Source organism: Sciurus vulgaris (assembly GCF_902686455.1).
Source record: "Sciurus vulgaris genome assembly, chromosome: 19".
Lineage (NCBI taxonomy): Eukaryota > Metazoa > Chordata > Mammalia > Rodentia > Sciuridae > Sciurus > Sciurus vulgaris.
Window position 1 is genome coordinate 17,880,546 of NC_136480.1, and position 17,679 is coordinate 17,898,224.

Below are 17,679 nucleotides of genomic sequence, written 5' to 3' on the forward strand. Positions count from 1 at the left end.
TAAAGTCCTTAAATATGCATATATAACAGAATAATACATTCATAGTAATGCATGATGAAAATTCCAGCTGATGTCATCTATGCGTATATTTTTAAAATTCAAATTACACAAATTTATCATATTTTTAGTAAATTATTGATGACCAAAGAGAAAGATAATAATAACTTCTTTTTGAGGGAAAATTAGGGACAATACACACAGAAATAATAGTGGCGTTCTACAATCAGACAGTCGTGCTATAACCATCTACATTTTAGTCCTTCTTGTCTTTCTCAGGCTCTTCCCTGTAACCAGCTTCCTCAGCTATCTTGACATGGGCTCCCCACACAAAGCTGTCACAGACATTAGATGGCCATTATCATCTCTGCCTTCCATGGGGGAAATGTAATGTCCATAAAGGTGGACAGAGTACACTGCCCGAGATACACACACAGATGTAGTAACACAGCTGGGAACGGAACCCCAAGTCCAACAGAGCACTGTTCATTGCTGTTTCTACTCACCCTGCTCTCTTCTGGTAGAAACAAACCCCGCTGGCCCTAGGTTATCAGCAGAAGTTCCAGGTAAAGCACCCAGATTTGGGGAACTGAGGGAGGTGAAGTTCCAAATACTCAGGCAATGATGACAAGGTATTTGGACAATGCTGAGTGATGCAGAGATTTGGATTAGTGGCCTCGGTGATTAGCAGTAGCATTTCATTCTTTGTTGGCTGACAGGTGGAGGTTGATCTTTGTACTCAAATATTCCCATACTTATGCATTATATCTCACGTGTCTACTTATTACCTAAGTCAAGGATGCTCAGTATGTGTCATGAGCGATTAATTACAATTTTAACTACGTGGTGTATGGGCCTGGAATCCCCACTGTCCACATCCATAGTAGATATCCCTTATCAGTCATGGTGCCCTTCGGCTTGGCGTTACCTTTCCATCTTTAAGAAAACGCTCCCAATAGATTCCATCTCTTAATCTGAATTTCCACAATAGAAGTCTCTTTTCTCTCTTAGCCTTAGATGACCATAACATTATCTCTACCTCAGCTCTGAGGCAGACCTGTCCCAGACTTCCACAGTGGGTTATGTAAGCTTTTTGACAGGTATCAACTTTGGTCCATGACTTGGTTGACTAGTAGTGTCTCAGGCTGGGAGTTAGGACATTAGAGCATGCACGAATGTCACTGCATGTAGCAGTCGTGTCCTGGGTCTCAAAGCCTGGAAGGCATTTAAGGAGGTATTGATATCTACAGCATCACACTGTGGCAGAGGAATGGGAAGAAAGAGTGATATAAAGAAAGCGGAGGGGAGAAAAGTATATGCAACCATTATTTGTGTTGCAAATGGAGGCTTCTAGAGAATGCTAGAAACAAAAGGAGATTCGCTGTCATTCTTGATCAAGCTTCAGGGACTCCCTCTCGGAATAAAGGGCATTCTTCAGTTTTGCTTTGCTAACTCAGGTGTCTTGCTATCTGAGTAAACACCCGTGGTCAGTAAGTGTGGCATAAATTTCTCTAACCTGTCTCTTGAGCTTTGTTCATGCATGTATGACTTTTGCATCTTCCTACACACCTTCCCTATAGCACAATTATAGAATTCATATTTGTATTTTATTCAAAAGTGATTTATCTACAATTGATATATAAATGTGATTTACCTACTTTTAATAATATAAACCATAAAAATTCCTACTTTGTGCAACATCCATCCTTTGCCAAAAATTAAACTCAAATATCACCTTGATTGCACAACCAGGGGCGTAAGTCATAAACTATGTCAAGGACCATTATCCTCCTTAGTTGATAAATATAGAGCCTAGTTTATCAGGTTGAGTCTTGATTTATGAGACTTCTGAATTCTGTAAGGCTCTGAAGAATGTATCTGTGGTATTAAGTGAAGTGCCCCGAGAATCAGAATATATTGAACAGTTCCCACAGGTGGGTCATGAAAGACCATGAAATAGCTCAAGAGATCTATTAACTACATAAAAACTTTGGTTCCCAAAGGTTGTAGATAATGACGTCCACAATAATGATGTCTGATCTCATTGCATCTTCCCTAACCACCTGGAAATTTTTTTTAAATCACAGCATAATAAATACTCTACTGCTAATTGGACCAATAACCAAAGTTTCTGCCAGTTGCTCTAGAACTTTGTACTCACTAAAATACGCTTGGCCATGTCTGGAAGATAATTGTGGTCAATTACTGGTTATGAAGACTTAACGATTATGGAAAAAAGTTTATCTGTATTTTCCATTCTAGAGAAACCTATTAAATAATTTTACTGGTTATTATTCTGATTATGAGAACAAAAGAAAGAACTCCAGTCTTGTCAAACTGTCTGGAATGTGACAATAGAGATTTGTGGAGGGCTGGGGAGATAGCTCAGCTGGTAGAGTGCTTGCCTCGCAAGCACAAGGCCTTGAGTTCGATCCCCAGTACAACAACAAAAAAAAAAAAAAAAAAAAGAGATCTGTGGGGTAGAAAACAAGTTACCATGAACCTCAGTTCATCAGCTGAGCTAGGATTTTAAAGATGGCTCCAGTGTACGTTTATGTTTATAGTAACAGAATAAATCTGTTTTATCCACACTTCACACTGGACCCCACGGTTAGGAAGGATTTTTGTTTGTTTGGTTGTTGTTTATGTGTTCTTTTGTTTGTTTTAGTTAATTCCTTTCTCTACCCTTGTGAGTTGGGATTCCTTGGCCAACTGTTTATTTCCCCACGACTTTCTTTCACTAGGCAGAGATTTCTCTTAAAGCAAATCATCTATGACAAATGGCTGAATGCTGTTGTTTTTCTTTTCTTCTTTTCCTTCTCTTTTTGTTATTGTTTGTTTTGTGAGCTGCCTTCACAACTCAATCTTGTTATTGAGGTTCTGGCTTGGAGATCCAAGTCTAAATAATGTTTCTAACATCCTAAGGAGGACTAGAATACTTTACATTGGAAAGCCAAAGCTATTAGTTTAAAGGGTACTGAAATTTGATACCCCATACATTCTCATCAAATGTAAATAAAACCATTTTTTTTTCTCTTAGGAAGATATACAAAAGAAAAGTTATTAGTAAAATTCACAGGCAAATGAAATAGGGCTGTGTGGTAGTTTGGTCTTTTGGGTGTGTTTGGAGATGAAATGGGACACTGAGTATGTCCTATTTAATAAATTTGTTCAAAAATTCTCTAATTGTATTAATTTTTATACTAAGGCTACTATAATGTAAAGTTGTCAGTTATTCTAAGAAAAATGCTATATGACTCTAGATATTGACCCTTTAGTATCCATAGATTACACCCTGGTATGGACTGAATGTTGGTGCCCTCTCCAAAATATAATTTCAAAACCCCAACCAAAAATAGGACTCTATTTGGAGATCAAATCTATAAAGAGGTAAGAAAGTCAAATGAGGTCTAAAGGGTGGGACCCTGATCATATGGAGTTAGTGGCCTCCCAGGAAGAGATACCAGAAACCCTGCATCTATGTGCTCTCTTCTCCCTCCCCTCGCCTCTCTGTGCATTAGGGAGGATATTAAGGTTTAGCAGTTAAGGGCTACATTTTTTGTAACTGAAAATCATTCTGGTCATAGGAACTGAAACTTAGTGAGGCTGTGAAGATTAAAGAAGATAAAATATGTGAAGCTCTCAACTAAGCTTGGCTTAAAGAAATCAGTGAACAAGAAGTACTATTAGGATAGCATCCGTTACTCTTCAGAGGAGATGAGTGAACCAATTAAGGTGCGTGAGGCCTCTGGTCCTGCTGAACTCTAGCATTAAATAAAACTGATGGCTTGATGATGTCTGAAAATTAGTTGTAGGTCTTTTTCAAAATAAAGTCATTTTTGACTTCATAATGAGGACTGGAACTTGCCCACACAGATTTTCCAAGTGACAGTGCTGAGTTTTACCTGGGTCCTAGGTTCCCAGAAAAGAGCGATGGAGATTCCTTCCCATCATTTTATATTCTGGAAAAATGACCCAGCTTAGGAAAAAGAAGCCAACACTTCACCCCACAGGGAGAGAGAAAATTCATGATACCCCTATGATCGGGCCAGATGCAGGTTCCCCAAAGTCCTGTTCTTGACCTCAGAAGGGACAAGCTGAACTGCTTCGTCCCTACTGATGGATGTGACAAAGCTTTGGTGGAGCAGACCTTGGTGAATCCTCTCTCCTTCTCCCAAGCCCTGGGGCTTGGATGCAGAACCCTCCTAGGCCAGCTCCCAGCCCCTCTTGGCTGCCTTCAAGAGAAGAGAGTGACACGGGAGGAAGAGACCCTCTCTGTTCTGCCCTTTGCAGCAACCCCCTCATTCTCCACACTGCCCACACCTGGGTCACCTTGCTTCCTCCTTTTTACAAACAAAATCTTTCCCCTAACAATCGTGACACTTCTGTTAGCTAGCACTCTGTCAATCATTGCAAACACTTGGGATAAACCACTCTGTAAGAATGAAGGTTGACTTGGACTCACTGTTTGGGAGATTTCGGTCCAGAGGAGCCCGGTGGCTTCCAGTTGGTGATGAGGGACCACCTCATGGACCAAGTTCAGGTTGCTGCCAATCCACCCACCTCAGCCCTGGAAAGCTGAACAGTGAGAAAGAGGAAGGGGCGGGCCCCCAGACTCAAAGACCTCCCCCTGGGCTCCAACTCTGAGGGGCCAATAGCACCCAGCTGGAGACAACCTTCGCCACGTGGGCTCCCAAGGGACATGCAGGGACTCTACCTTAGCACTGACCAATCTTGTGGTCAGGAAGCCACGTCATCCAGTGAAACCGCTGTCTTCCCCTCTCACAATATCCTTTTTGAACAGTCTCTTCTGACCTATGTGCAGATTCTTTTTTTTTTTTTTTTTTCTAATTCAACACAGGAAAATCAAATGAAGCGAAAACTTACCCAAAGACTCTGAGAGTCGCAGATGAATTGGTTCCCCCAACTGTGACCTCCTCTCTCCCAGTGACCACTCCCGTTTTGGGTTTTTCTACAATATAATTGAAAATGGATGGGTAAAATAAAATAATACATCATCAAACTAGAACCATCTCACCTACTTTTTAGGAAGCCCTTCTCAAGGGTATTTTCTGGCTAATCCAATTCTTAGTAATTCTAGCTAATTCTAATAGAGTTTCCTGTTAGTCAGCATCTTTCGCACAGCTGAAAAACTGAGCTATTTTATCAAATTAGTTTTTCGGTGATTGAATGTGAGACTTGAGGAAAGTTAAATCACTTTTGCTCTAGAGAGCAATGGATATAACTCCATAATCTCATAATATTCTGATCAAAAGTTTTCCATATTAAAATCATCATGGTTTCTTGCTAAAGTAATATGTTCGACTTAAGATTCAGCAAGCTGGGCTTGGATGTGTGCTATTCTGCAAAGAACTGTGGCTTAGACTCACATAGGACTGGCCTCCATCTCTGGCTTGCTGTTTTATAGCAGCTGAGCAACATAGAATCTCAATCATCTCACCTGAAAATCCAAATCACAACACTTAATCTCACACAGTTGTGGGAAGAATCAAATTGTGGGCAAAGTGCTTAGCAAAGTGCCCAGGAAAGGTGAAATTTACAGATGCTACTGTTCGTAATGTAAGGTTATTCCTCTGTGCCTTTGATCAATGAAAGGAGCTCTCTCCCAGTCTCTGAACAAAAGCTTGGGTGATTCAATGACTTCACTGGGCACTTTTAAGAATTTCAAACTCCAATGTTACTTAGTTTGCCCCCAAGCTTTATTAAGATAAAACTGGCATAGCCAGGCAGAGTGGCACATACCTGTAAACCCAGCTGCTGGGGAGGCTGAGACAGGAGGATTACAATTTCAAAGCCAGCCTCAGCAACTTAGTGAAGCCCTAAGCAATTTAGCAAGACCCTGTTTCAAAACAAAACAAAACAAATAAACAAACAAAAAGGAATGTCGCTCAGTGGTCAAGTGCCCGTAGGTTCAATCCCTGGTACAAAAAAAAAAAAAAAAAGGCATAAAATTTGCACATGATTGGCACATGTGATTTGCTGAGTCTGGACTTACATATACTCCTGTGTTACCATCTCTATAATTAAGACTATGATCATAGGCACTACTTCCAAAAGTTTCCTCATATTTCTTTATGCTTTTATCTCTCTCTCTCTCTCTCTCTCTCTTTGTGTGTGTGTGTGTATTGAGACCACAACATGAGCTCTACCTTCTTAGCACGTTTTTAAGAGCCTGATATTTGAACTAGAGGCACCATGTAGCAGAGCAGATCTCTAGATCTTATCCTGCGTAACTAACTCTACACATTGAGCAACTCAAAATCCAATGTTACTTCAAGTTGCTAAGCATATCCTCTGTTCCAAAACTAGAATATCTAAATGGAGATATTCCTGAGTTCATAGGAAGCCAGTATATGGAATCTGGGTGGAGGCTGGAGGAAAATATGTGGTTACTTCTCTTTTCCTCAGTCTCTGAGCCTGGCAGGTGTTGGATGCTGATTTTTCCTCTCCAGGAGGGTTTTGCTGACTTGAGGGAGACCAACTTCTCTCTGTGTGGGGAACACTTTTCTCCAGCCCCACTGACCATGACGAATAGGTTTTCCATTTCTGCTCATCACATCCTCCTGCAGCAGCCTCCTCAGAACCCAGAAGCCCCTTGACAATAGGTTCATCTCCTTCCAGGACAGTGTCTTGAACAAGATTCAGACACCAACCCCAAACCCTGCATCCTGTTGTGGCTCTCACTTCCTCGTGGTCCAGATCAGAAGACACTTGCCCATCCTCTGTTCCAAGACTCTGAGATCAAATTTGATTCCAGAGATGTTGCTCTCCCTCTGCTTCTCTGCCCATCTCTACCCATCTCTTGAATTTTCAGATCAGAGACCGACAACCTAAGGACCCCAACCTAAGACCATTATGTTCCCCCAACCTAAGGACCATTAGAAGTTCTCTTCACAATTATGTCAAAGTTATTTTCTCTAGAAGCAAATAGAGAATCCGCTACAGCTCTTCCCTTCCAGAAATGAGATTCATGGAATACAAGATAGCCCACAATCTTACCCAAATTTCACCCTCAGGGTGAATGAACTGTTTCAAGACCTCTCACAGATTCTCAGGCACCTAAAGTTAGCTAGTTCCTTTAGGCACTTTTATAACACTATGGATGTCTGATATCTCATAACTGATAACTTTGGATCTATCTTAACACCCTGATGTATTATTATTGATTTATTAAGAAGATTGGGTTCAGTAAAAATAAAGTTTCATAGTAATATATCTGCTACTTGCATGATTAACATTTACTGAGCATTATAATGGATTCTTTGAGTTGACCCAGGAAAATCCCAAAGGGCAAATGAGGGAAAGTAATAAATACAAACAAAAAGGTTGTTGTAATACAATGTACAAATTTGAGAGCAGAAGCAGCAGTCTCATCAGGAAATGTGGTGCTGACTTTCATGGACATTTTAGTTTTTATTCTGTGCATGTCTTCACTCCCAGAATAAAAACAGCAACCTCTGCTAGGACATGTGTTCCTAGCAGACCACGGGCTGATCACTTCTCTACCATCGCACGTGAGCTTCACTTCATTCAGAAGGTCAGAGAATGGAATAGCTTCATTATGTGACCAGTAAAGACAAAGGTGTAAAAGTGATTCCAGGTCTACCTGAATCCTTAACCTGCATGTTATATTTTTTTCTTCTTTTCCTTTTGTGGTGTGAGGGTTGAAATCTGGGCCCTGTCTATACTAGTGCTCCCCCACTGAGCCTTGCCGAGTCCTAACCTCAGGTCTGCAACACGGCCCTGGTGATACATGTTATTCCAGACCCTTCCTTAGGATGTGCTGAAAATGTGTCCAAGGTCTATACTCACTAACACCAGGGGAATAATCCTCAGTGAGAAGGAGAACATTCTGAAATTATACAATATTTTTTCTTTAGTTTGGCTAGAAAAGTACCATTGAAATTATAAGTTTTGAGAATAAAGATTTCTTTTTTTTAAGTTTTCCACTGAGTCTACCAAAGCCATAATCAATGATTCAGTAATTCAATAATTCAGCAATGGATTCAAAGGGGCATTTTGTAAACTGAAACTAGAGACCCTAATTTTATACTGCTTTGGGGAGAAGCAGAGGGCCCACCATTAGCTAGAGGATCAGAGTACATGAAGTGAATGGTTTCAATCACCCAAACTGAACTGATAGATGATTGACAGAGAGAGACAGAACCAGGAAGTCATTTAAGGGTTTGGAGAGGAAGTGATTGAGATCACTGTTTTCCAAACTGTGTTCTAACAGTCAAGAGTTCTTAGACCCAGTAAGTTTGTGAAACACTGGACCCAACAGACTTCTATCCTGTACTTCTGACACCTTGAACGTGCATCTCAGCTATCTGAGAAGGGGGCTATTTTATTATGTTTCACATCCCTACCATCATAGAAGCCATTTGGTCCCCCATCTACTTGCTCCCCAGTTAGTCAGCTTTTCGTCACTGTGACATAATACCTGAGAAAAACAACTTGAAGAAGGGAACATTTTTGTCTCACCGTTTCAGAGGTGTCAGTTCATGTTAAGCTGGCTTCTTTACTCTGGCTTGTAGTGAGGCAGAGCATCATGGAGGAAGGGCACGGGGAGGCAGGTCTGTTCACCTCTTGGTGGCTGGCTGGAAAGCAGAAAGAAAGAGAGAAAGAGTTGAGACAAGGTATGTTCCCAGAGGCATGCCCGAGGATCCATGTCCTTCAACTTGGTCTCACCTCCTACAATTTCCACCATCTCCCAGCAGTCCATTCAGCTATGAACCCTTCAATGAAATAATCTGTTGATGACGTCAGAGACTTCATGATCCAATCACATCCCAGTAGTCCCATTGCCGCACAGGTGACCAAGCCATCAGGATATGAGCCTTTGAGGGAAACCCCAGATTCAAACTATTATATTCCTAAAGGAATGAACTTTATGAAACGAGGTGCCAAGGTCTACAGAACCTTCTGGATAGTCACGGGGGTAAGCTACTGCTCTAATAAATCTGTTTTAAATGTATATACCGGAAGAGATATAGAATCATAATTATAGGGTCTTTTCATCTAAAGAAGAAAAATCAAAATGGTTTTCTGGTGAGAAGAAAAAGTGTCCAAGTCAGAAGTTCCATCAGCAGGAACGCTGCATAATGAGGCTACACACTCAGCCCAACCATCTCTGCACGTACCCAGAGACCGAAGGCAAGACTTTGGCTTCTCTTTGAAAATTTTATGTGATAAATGCTTATTTTGGGCACCAAAAATCACAGTCTTTTTTCAGCAGCGATTTCCCAGCTGAAATAACTCATCCTAATGATATGCACAGACTGTATACTACAGGCAGCTTCCTTCTGCCATCTGCAAACGGAGCAGACACTGCGGGAGGGCAGGGTGGTTGCAAGATGCAGCCTCTTTTAGTAAAAACCAGAGAAGAGCAGCTGTTAGCAAGGGGAGTGCGCCTACTCTGTCTCATTTATTTATTATTTTACATGCCAAAGAGTTACAGGAGTTATATTCATTTCATTGTGCATTAGAGGAACTGGAGATAAACTCTACTGCAAGAAGGAAATTACTCAAGCAACTTTGGAAAATGGTGTGATTAAGCTCTCTCAAAAGCCCACTTGGCTGGATCCCCACACTGACTTTGCTCCCAGACCCTCCTTCCACAGGGCAGGGCACAACGAAATTGTCACCCATCTACAACTCATGTCGATAGCTCAGAGGTTGAACTGCCTTATGTTGTGAGCCTCAGGAAGTTTTCTGAAGTCATTTGGCCACTCCTTGTCTTCTTGGATGACCTCACAGTTTGCAAATCCACTCTTCATCTTAGATAAAAACACCTCCCGGGATGTCTTTGCTGCACGAATTCTTCATCCTGTATCTGACACATTCCAAAATATGCTCAAGAAGTTCTGTTTGAGGAAGGAGTAATATAACCTGAAACAAAGGTGAGAAGACATTGATAAACTCGGGTAAATGGTGAATGTTCTGCTTTGAGCCTTCCGAATTTTTTAAATGACATTGGAATGTCTATATTTTTGCACCTGTACAGATAATTACTGTGACATTTAAAAATTGCCAAAACACAATTAAAAGTTATAACAAACTACTGAGGGAGGTGGGATGAAATATTTGGAGCCCAGTCATGGAAATGGCCCAGGAGCACTGAGCTAAAACAGCAGGACCTGGAATCCTTTGATGCTGTGGTGGTTGAAGATCCACAACCCTACCATGATCTCACAGTCAATTCCTGTGAAACGTATGCCTTGTTTCATTTAGTTGTGGACCTGATTGAAAGGGGTGAGTTTGGGGGGAGTAGGAGGATGCATAAGGAATTGCTGTGAGTTCTTAATAACTCTGTCAACCACTTACCTCTTCGGTGTGTGATGCACCTGACATCATATCCTTTATAGTATGACTGACTGTAGTGCTAATAACACTAGCTAACTCTATTGCATACTCAGCTATATACTGAGTACCACTTTACATCCATTTCAGAATCCTAATGATTGAGAGAAAAAAGGAGAGAGATTAGTTGTCTCAGTTTATAATGAATGAAACTGAGCTCTGAGACATTGAAAACTCAGTGCCACTGGTTGAGCACATATATCCCTTTCAAACTTCATGTTCAAATGTAAGCCCGACTCTGATGGTATTAATAAATAAGGGTGTTAGGAGGCAATGGTACCCCAGGGGCTCCACACTCATGAACGGATTGTGCCTTAGAGAGATCCAGTTCACACCTTCTATCTCTTCTGTCAGAGAAGCACGCAGCCTCCTCCCCTCTGGAGGATGCAGCCTTAAGGCGCCATCTTGGAAGCAGAGACCAAGTCCTCACCAGTCACCAAACGCTGGCTTCTTGATCTTGCACTTTCCGGCCTGCAGAAGTGTGAGAAGTGAATCTCTGCTTTGTTGTTGTTGTTGCTTTTAGAATCACATGACAGTAAAGTTTATCTTAACATATTATACATACATGGAGTATAAACTTACCCTAATTAGGATCCTATTCTAATGCGTACATGATGTAGAGTATCACTGGTTGTATATTCATATAAGAACATAGGAAAGTGATGTCCAATTCACTCTATGGTATTTCCTATGTCCATCTCCCCTTCTTTCCCTTCCCTTGTGTGTTAGTATCTGCATATTAGAGAGAGCATTTGGCCATTGATATTTTGGATTAGCTTATTTCACTAATTAGCACTAATTATTTCACTAATTAGCATGATAGTCTCCAGTTCCATCCATTTACAGGCAAATGCGATAATTTCATTCTTCTGTATGGCTGAGTAATATTCCATTGTGTATATATGCCACATTTTCTTTATTCATTCATCATGTTGAAGGGCACCTAGGTTGGTTCCATAGCTTAGCTATTGTGACTTGAACTGCTATAAACATTGATGTGGCTGTGCCACTATGGTATGCTGATTTTAAGTCCTTCCGATATAAACCAAGGAGTGGGATAACTGGGTCAAATGGTGGTTCCGTTCCAAGTTTTCTGAGGAATCTCCATACTACTTTCCTGAGTGGCTGTACCAATTTGTGGTCCTACCAGTAATGTATGAGTGTACCCTTTCCTCACATCCTTGTCAACATTTATCATTACTTGTATTTGTTATAATTACCATTCTGGCTGGAATGAGGAGGAATCTAAGTGTAGTTTTAATTTACATTTGTCTAATTGCTACAGATGTTGGTCATTTTTTCAAATATTAATTGACCATTCCTATTTCTTCTTCTGTGAATCTCTGCTTTTTTAAATACATTACTCAGTGTAAGCATTTTGGTTTTAGCAGCACCGACAGAGTAGGACATTCATTTAGGGTCATTTAGCTATTTACCCAGTAAGTGGTGAGGGTAGGATTTCAGTCCAGGAATTTCTGACTCTTAAAACCTGGATTCATAACCACAAACCTAGGAAAGGCACAATGCCCTGTGGACAGGCTGCCTCAGCCTCTGCCTGTGCACATGGCAGACATCACTAGTTGATGCTGGCTCTCTGTTGGTCCTGCTTCAGTGCACCTTCTTGGTCAAGATGGTTCTGCAGTCACTACCAAGTGATTGAGTTGGCCTGTGAAATCAGTTGCCATTCTTTTATCAGCAGTGCTGACTTTAAAATTCATCCTCTAAATCACTAAGATAAACTTGGAAGAAAAAAAAATCGCTAACACATTTTGTCATTGATTATTATAACCCTGTCACTATTAATACCACATAGTGATGTTTATGTATGTATTTTAGTTTAGACAAGTAGGAAATGAAATGAATGGTTTTTAATTTGGCACTGCAATGCATGAAGCACGGGGAGGAAGATCAAGGAGCTTGTTTGATATGGAATATGCATTTTTAATGATTTAGGCAAGCGTAGTCATTGTGACTAGTTCCAAAGTATAAATAACATTTTCGAGACCATGTGTCTGACCATCTGCAGGATTCCGGTATAATGTGTGTTCCAATGAACTTAACTATACAATAGGGAGTTGTGCAGGCAATTAGTGGCTTTGTGTGTGTCCTCTGATTCCACCAAGGCTGGCAGAGAAAGCAAGAATTTGTAAGGAGAAAGAATAAAGACACACCCTCCTAGTGGGTGAGACCATGAATACTACAGCCATGAGCCCAGAGTCTTGGAGTAAATACAAAGACCCTGCAATCAGTCCTTAAAGGAGGGTTAGATCTCTTGCAATGCATTTGTGTCTTGAGAATCCTTGCCCACACTTTGAAGATAGAGCATTCTCCATGCAAGGGAAGTCCAAGAGTTGAGACCACAATTGCGAGTCCCTACACAGAATTCTCTGCCGCTTCTTTTAATTATAATGACTTCCAGACATTTTTCTGAGAAATGCTACAGACAGTTATCACTTATGACATGCTGGTTTTAATGGGAGTGTTTAGGAGAAACCAATGAATATTAAAGAAGTTCTCCTTCTCGGAGCAGAGCAGGAAGACGTGAGCAACACCTCCCGCGCCAAAACCGTTAAGCGTGGCACAGAAAATTGTTCAGACGTGAGGATGTCATACGACGCCTCATCATGTCAATTATGAGGCATTTCTTCTGACCTGTTCTAGATGCTTTTATTTTGAGGGCCATGATAATTAACCTTGCTTGCTCTCACACATGATAATTGTCATAGTTAAGTTTATTGGTCAACTGGACTGGTCCACAGAGTGCCCAAATACTGGTTGGACATTATTTCTGGTGTTCTGGAAGGGTGTTTCTGGATGAGGGTGACATTGGAATTGGTACTGAGTAGAGCAGATGGCCCTCCCTACTGCCGGTGGGCTCTACCAAGCTGTGGAAGGCCTGCAGAGAAAAAATGGCTAGGAAAGAATGCCCTGTCTGTATGTGTCTACCCCCAAGCAGAGGCCTCAATCTTTTCTTGCCATCAGACTCAGACTGGAGCGCACGACCTTGGTTCACCTGGTTCTTGAGGCTTTGGACACAGACTGGAAGGAAATCCTTGGTTCTCCCAGGTGACCAGTTCATCAACTGCAGATTTAGGCATCTAATTCCTCCATAATCACATGAGCCAACTCTTTACTGTAAACCTCTACGTAACTAGAAGGATGTGCATGTGTGTGTGTGTGTGTGTGTGTGTGCACGTCCCCTACGGTTTCCGTTTCTCTGGAGAATCCAGACTATGCCAACAATCATCTTACCCTGCATGTGATGCTGTGTGCTTTCCCATCTCCAGCCATGTTTTGAGAAGAGCCTATTTCATTCCTTGTTATTTTAAATAACAATTTTCTCTTGAGTTCCTTCCTTTGTACTTGAAAGATTGATATTGCTACAGATGACAAAGCCGAATTCTCAGGGGTTTGCTAGGTCAGACAGGTAGTAAGACAGGAGTCGGACTTTGAAATGTGAAGTATCGCTGGTGACACAACCACCTAAGAACTTGGAGGCCACCTCTTTTCTTTCATCACAGGGACAATGGTGACCTCAGGCATGTCTCTTTCTCTGATTCCTTTTATCAATAATGGCACTAAAGTTGATACCCTGTTTTTTTGTGCGTATCAAGGACTTGTGTTCCTGAACCATGATAAAGACAACACAGCAAATATGGAAACACACGATGGACATTATACATTGAAGAAACACTAGAATAGGACAGATATAGGTAGAGAGAGACGAAGAGAGAACTGGATTTGAAATTAGAATTTGCAGAGCCGGTGCTTGCTTATTTGGCATATCCTGTTGTTAGTATGGTACCTTTGGGAAAATTCTTTTAGGCCTCGGTTTCTTTTTGCATTGCATGTTGAATTTTGCAGACCAGGAGTTCCTCAGCATGCTGAGCCAGCTGGGTTTCCAAGCATTCCCCACGTCTCCTGTATTAAGTACAAAATCGTTTAAAGGGGCACATTTGGGAATCTGATAAGAGGCCAAGGTGGATGTTTTCCAGAAAACACACATTCCCCTAAATGCAGAGTTCATACCCCATGGTACAGTATTGACTCCCAGACCAGACCAACTCCTGGGGACTTTTGTTCTGACATTCTATCACTGTGAAATGCCATCTTTATAACAGACTTCACTTAAAAATGACGAGGTAAAATGCTTTCATCATATTGATTATTCTAAACATTTAATTAAATCATAGGAAAAAGAGGAAATACAGCATTTGAAAAGATGTTCCTAGAATGAATTTCGGAGATTCTCATTTATCGTGATACATATTGCCAAATGGCCCTTCTTAATTATTTTACCAATTTGTATTACCAGCAGGAGTTATAAACAAATGGGTTAGCAACTCCCTTGCCAAACCAAGGCTTTAACAATTTTTTCTTTCAATTTTGCCAATTCTGTAGGGACTAACAGAATCTGGTTTTTTTTTTTTTTTTTTAATGTTTAATTTTACTGTTATATAATCACTACTGGATTTTTCTTTCAGATATGCACTAGCCACAGCTACAATGTAGGTTGTGACTATTTCTAACATCGTGGCAAAACCTGGGAATGAAAAATGACACCTTCAGATAAGTACTACCTTCAGGTAGAAGTCCTAGTGTGCGCTCTTTCTGGTTAAACAACAATGATCCCTTGTACAAAGTTGCATGGTGACCTGGGTGTTTATCTTACCACATACTCTAGGCGTCTCCATAACTCAAAGTTCTGGATGCTGAAAATTTTAAGAAAGTTCTGTGGGGTTTATTCCTCTGCAAAGTAACGTTCTGCCCAGAGTTGGAAACAACCACAAGCAAACCTGAGATTACCCTGCCGTGGAACCAAAATAGGTGCCAAAGCAATTTTAAACCACTTTATAGCTTTTCAGAGATCCCCCAGGATTAGCTGTTGATCATTGGCTCAGTTTAAAAAGGAAAGCATCAAACAGAGAGTTGAGTAAATTTTCCTAGGCTAGCATTTCTTGGAGTGAAAAATGAAAAATTTTTCTAGCAGTTATGAAAGTCCCTTCAAATTTTATATACTGTGTTGTGGATTTTAGTTCATAAATCACCAAAAAAAAAAAAAGTTTGCTGTAACTTTTTCATTCTAATTCATTCTAAAAGTCAATTTGCTACTTCCTTCAAAGGAATATTCAGAGTCGTGATGGAATGTTATTCTACTTAGGACACCCTTTCACTCTTTCAGAAATTTCCTCAGGTGTAAGTGGTTGTTTTCAAACGGAAGCTCCGTGGTGGGTCAGTGATTCCCAAGGTGCCATCTGTAGACCACGGGACAAGAGCAGCCACACATGACAATCTAGCAAAAAGGCAAATCCATGTGCCCAGCTTCAAATCTGCAGAACTAGAGGCTCTGGGTCCCTACAGTCTGTTTTAACAAGCCCTCCAGGTGACGAATCTCCATTTCCCTAAAAATAGATGATAATATAAATAATTCAGAGATCACTTCCATTTGCTTCCACCAGAATTTTAAAAAGTCAGACTAAGACACTATTTTTCTCAAGTCGTAGATAGTGTGAAAAGATAATTCTACCATGCTTTGTTACGATTTGGAAAACACCAATCCCTTCGAAGTTAGAAAAGACCTATAGGACCACTTGCAACAATTGCATTAAAGAAAGTCAGTAATGATCATAATAAGACTGCCATATAGAAATAAAAGAGGAATTGTAAATGAACCCCAACTACATACAGACTTTCAGAAGGGGAAACAGAAAACTATGTGATACTTTTGTGAGGCAGTTTTGAAACACTTTGAAACACTTCCATCTAGTGGTTGACTATTTTAACTACATCTTTTATTAAAACACTACGATTTTTAACCTTAGACTTTGATACATCCACTACTTAAATTAAGCAGAGACATGTGTTGGAAATTCTAAAATGCAATTAAAATTTTAGCTGATTCTCATGCTTTCTCTCTCTTTCACTTGATAATATAAACATTTCCCCCATGGAATTACAAGCATACATTATAAACACTTCAGTGCAGAATAATCATTCAAATACATAACATATTGTGGTAAACTTCATTGTATGTAACTTGCTTATATTTACCAAAACTTTATAGACCAATTTCTATCATTATAAGTAGTGAGTATGTGACACATAATTGTCTTAAAAACCATGAGCAACTTAAATAAGAGAGGATTTGGCGTCAGTTTTTTAGAAAATCATTTTTTTGCACTCTAATCAAGTCTCCTGTGTGTAATTTTGTGTTTTTGCATTACATATAAGGTTTTTTAGTTGAAGCCACTATAATCCTAAATATATGAAAAAAATTAAAACCCAAGTCAATAGGTTTTTTGTGCACAGATCAATCAGACTTTTTCCTCACTATGAATTATTTTATTTTCCCCATGTATGCTTTAATTTCATTAAATTTTTTCAATGAATTTGATACCTACTGTATACTGGTTCTGATTCTTGGAATGAGAACAGTGAAGAAGACTACATTGCTCTTCCCATGGAACAGATTAAGGTAGGATCAGAGAAGAAAAACACATAGGAATAAAGATTCATGTAGTAATAATTGCTATGAAGAAATAAAATGAGATCCTATCACTGGCCCTGGCTATTTTCAAACTGATAATCAGAAAAGTCTTTCCCGAAGGCATTCCGTGAAAACAGAGATAGACATGAAAATCAGCCAGGTTCTATAGGATTTGGAAGAACATTCCAGACAATAAGAATGCCTTTCCTAAGGTGTTTCTGAGGCAAGAAGTTTTGTGGGTTCTAGAAACAGGGACCAGAGTGGCCCAAGCTTGCTCTAGGGGATAGCCACAGGTAGGCAAGGACTAGCTCATATGTGGTCATGTGGTTAGAAATTTGGGATACTTGCTAAATATATTGAGAAACCATTAATGCAATATGATTGCACTTTATAACATTTGTGGGATTGTTTTATAGATGGAATAAGGGATTAGGAATGAGGCAAGAAGGCCTGTTACAGGAGAGAGATGATTTGGAATTTTGTAGGATGGCAGTAATATGCAATAGAGAATAATAAGTGAATTTAAAATATATTTTGGAGTTAGCATTGCAGAAGGTGACTGACTGCAGAAGGAACAGTGAGGGAAAGAGCAGATTCAAGACCAATTCAAGCACTATTCCCTTGGGTTACTGGGCAAAGGGTGAGATCGTTTATCAGGACACACAACACCAGAGTAAGAGCAATGGGGTGCAAAGAGAGGCAGTCTTCATGCATCTGGACTAGGCTTTCTCCAATGCATTCATTATTTGGAATATCTACTCCTTGTGACTCACATTCTTTTATGTAGTAAATATTTAATAAATACCTATCAC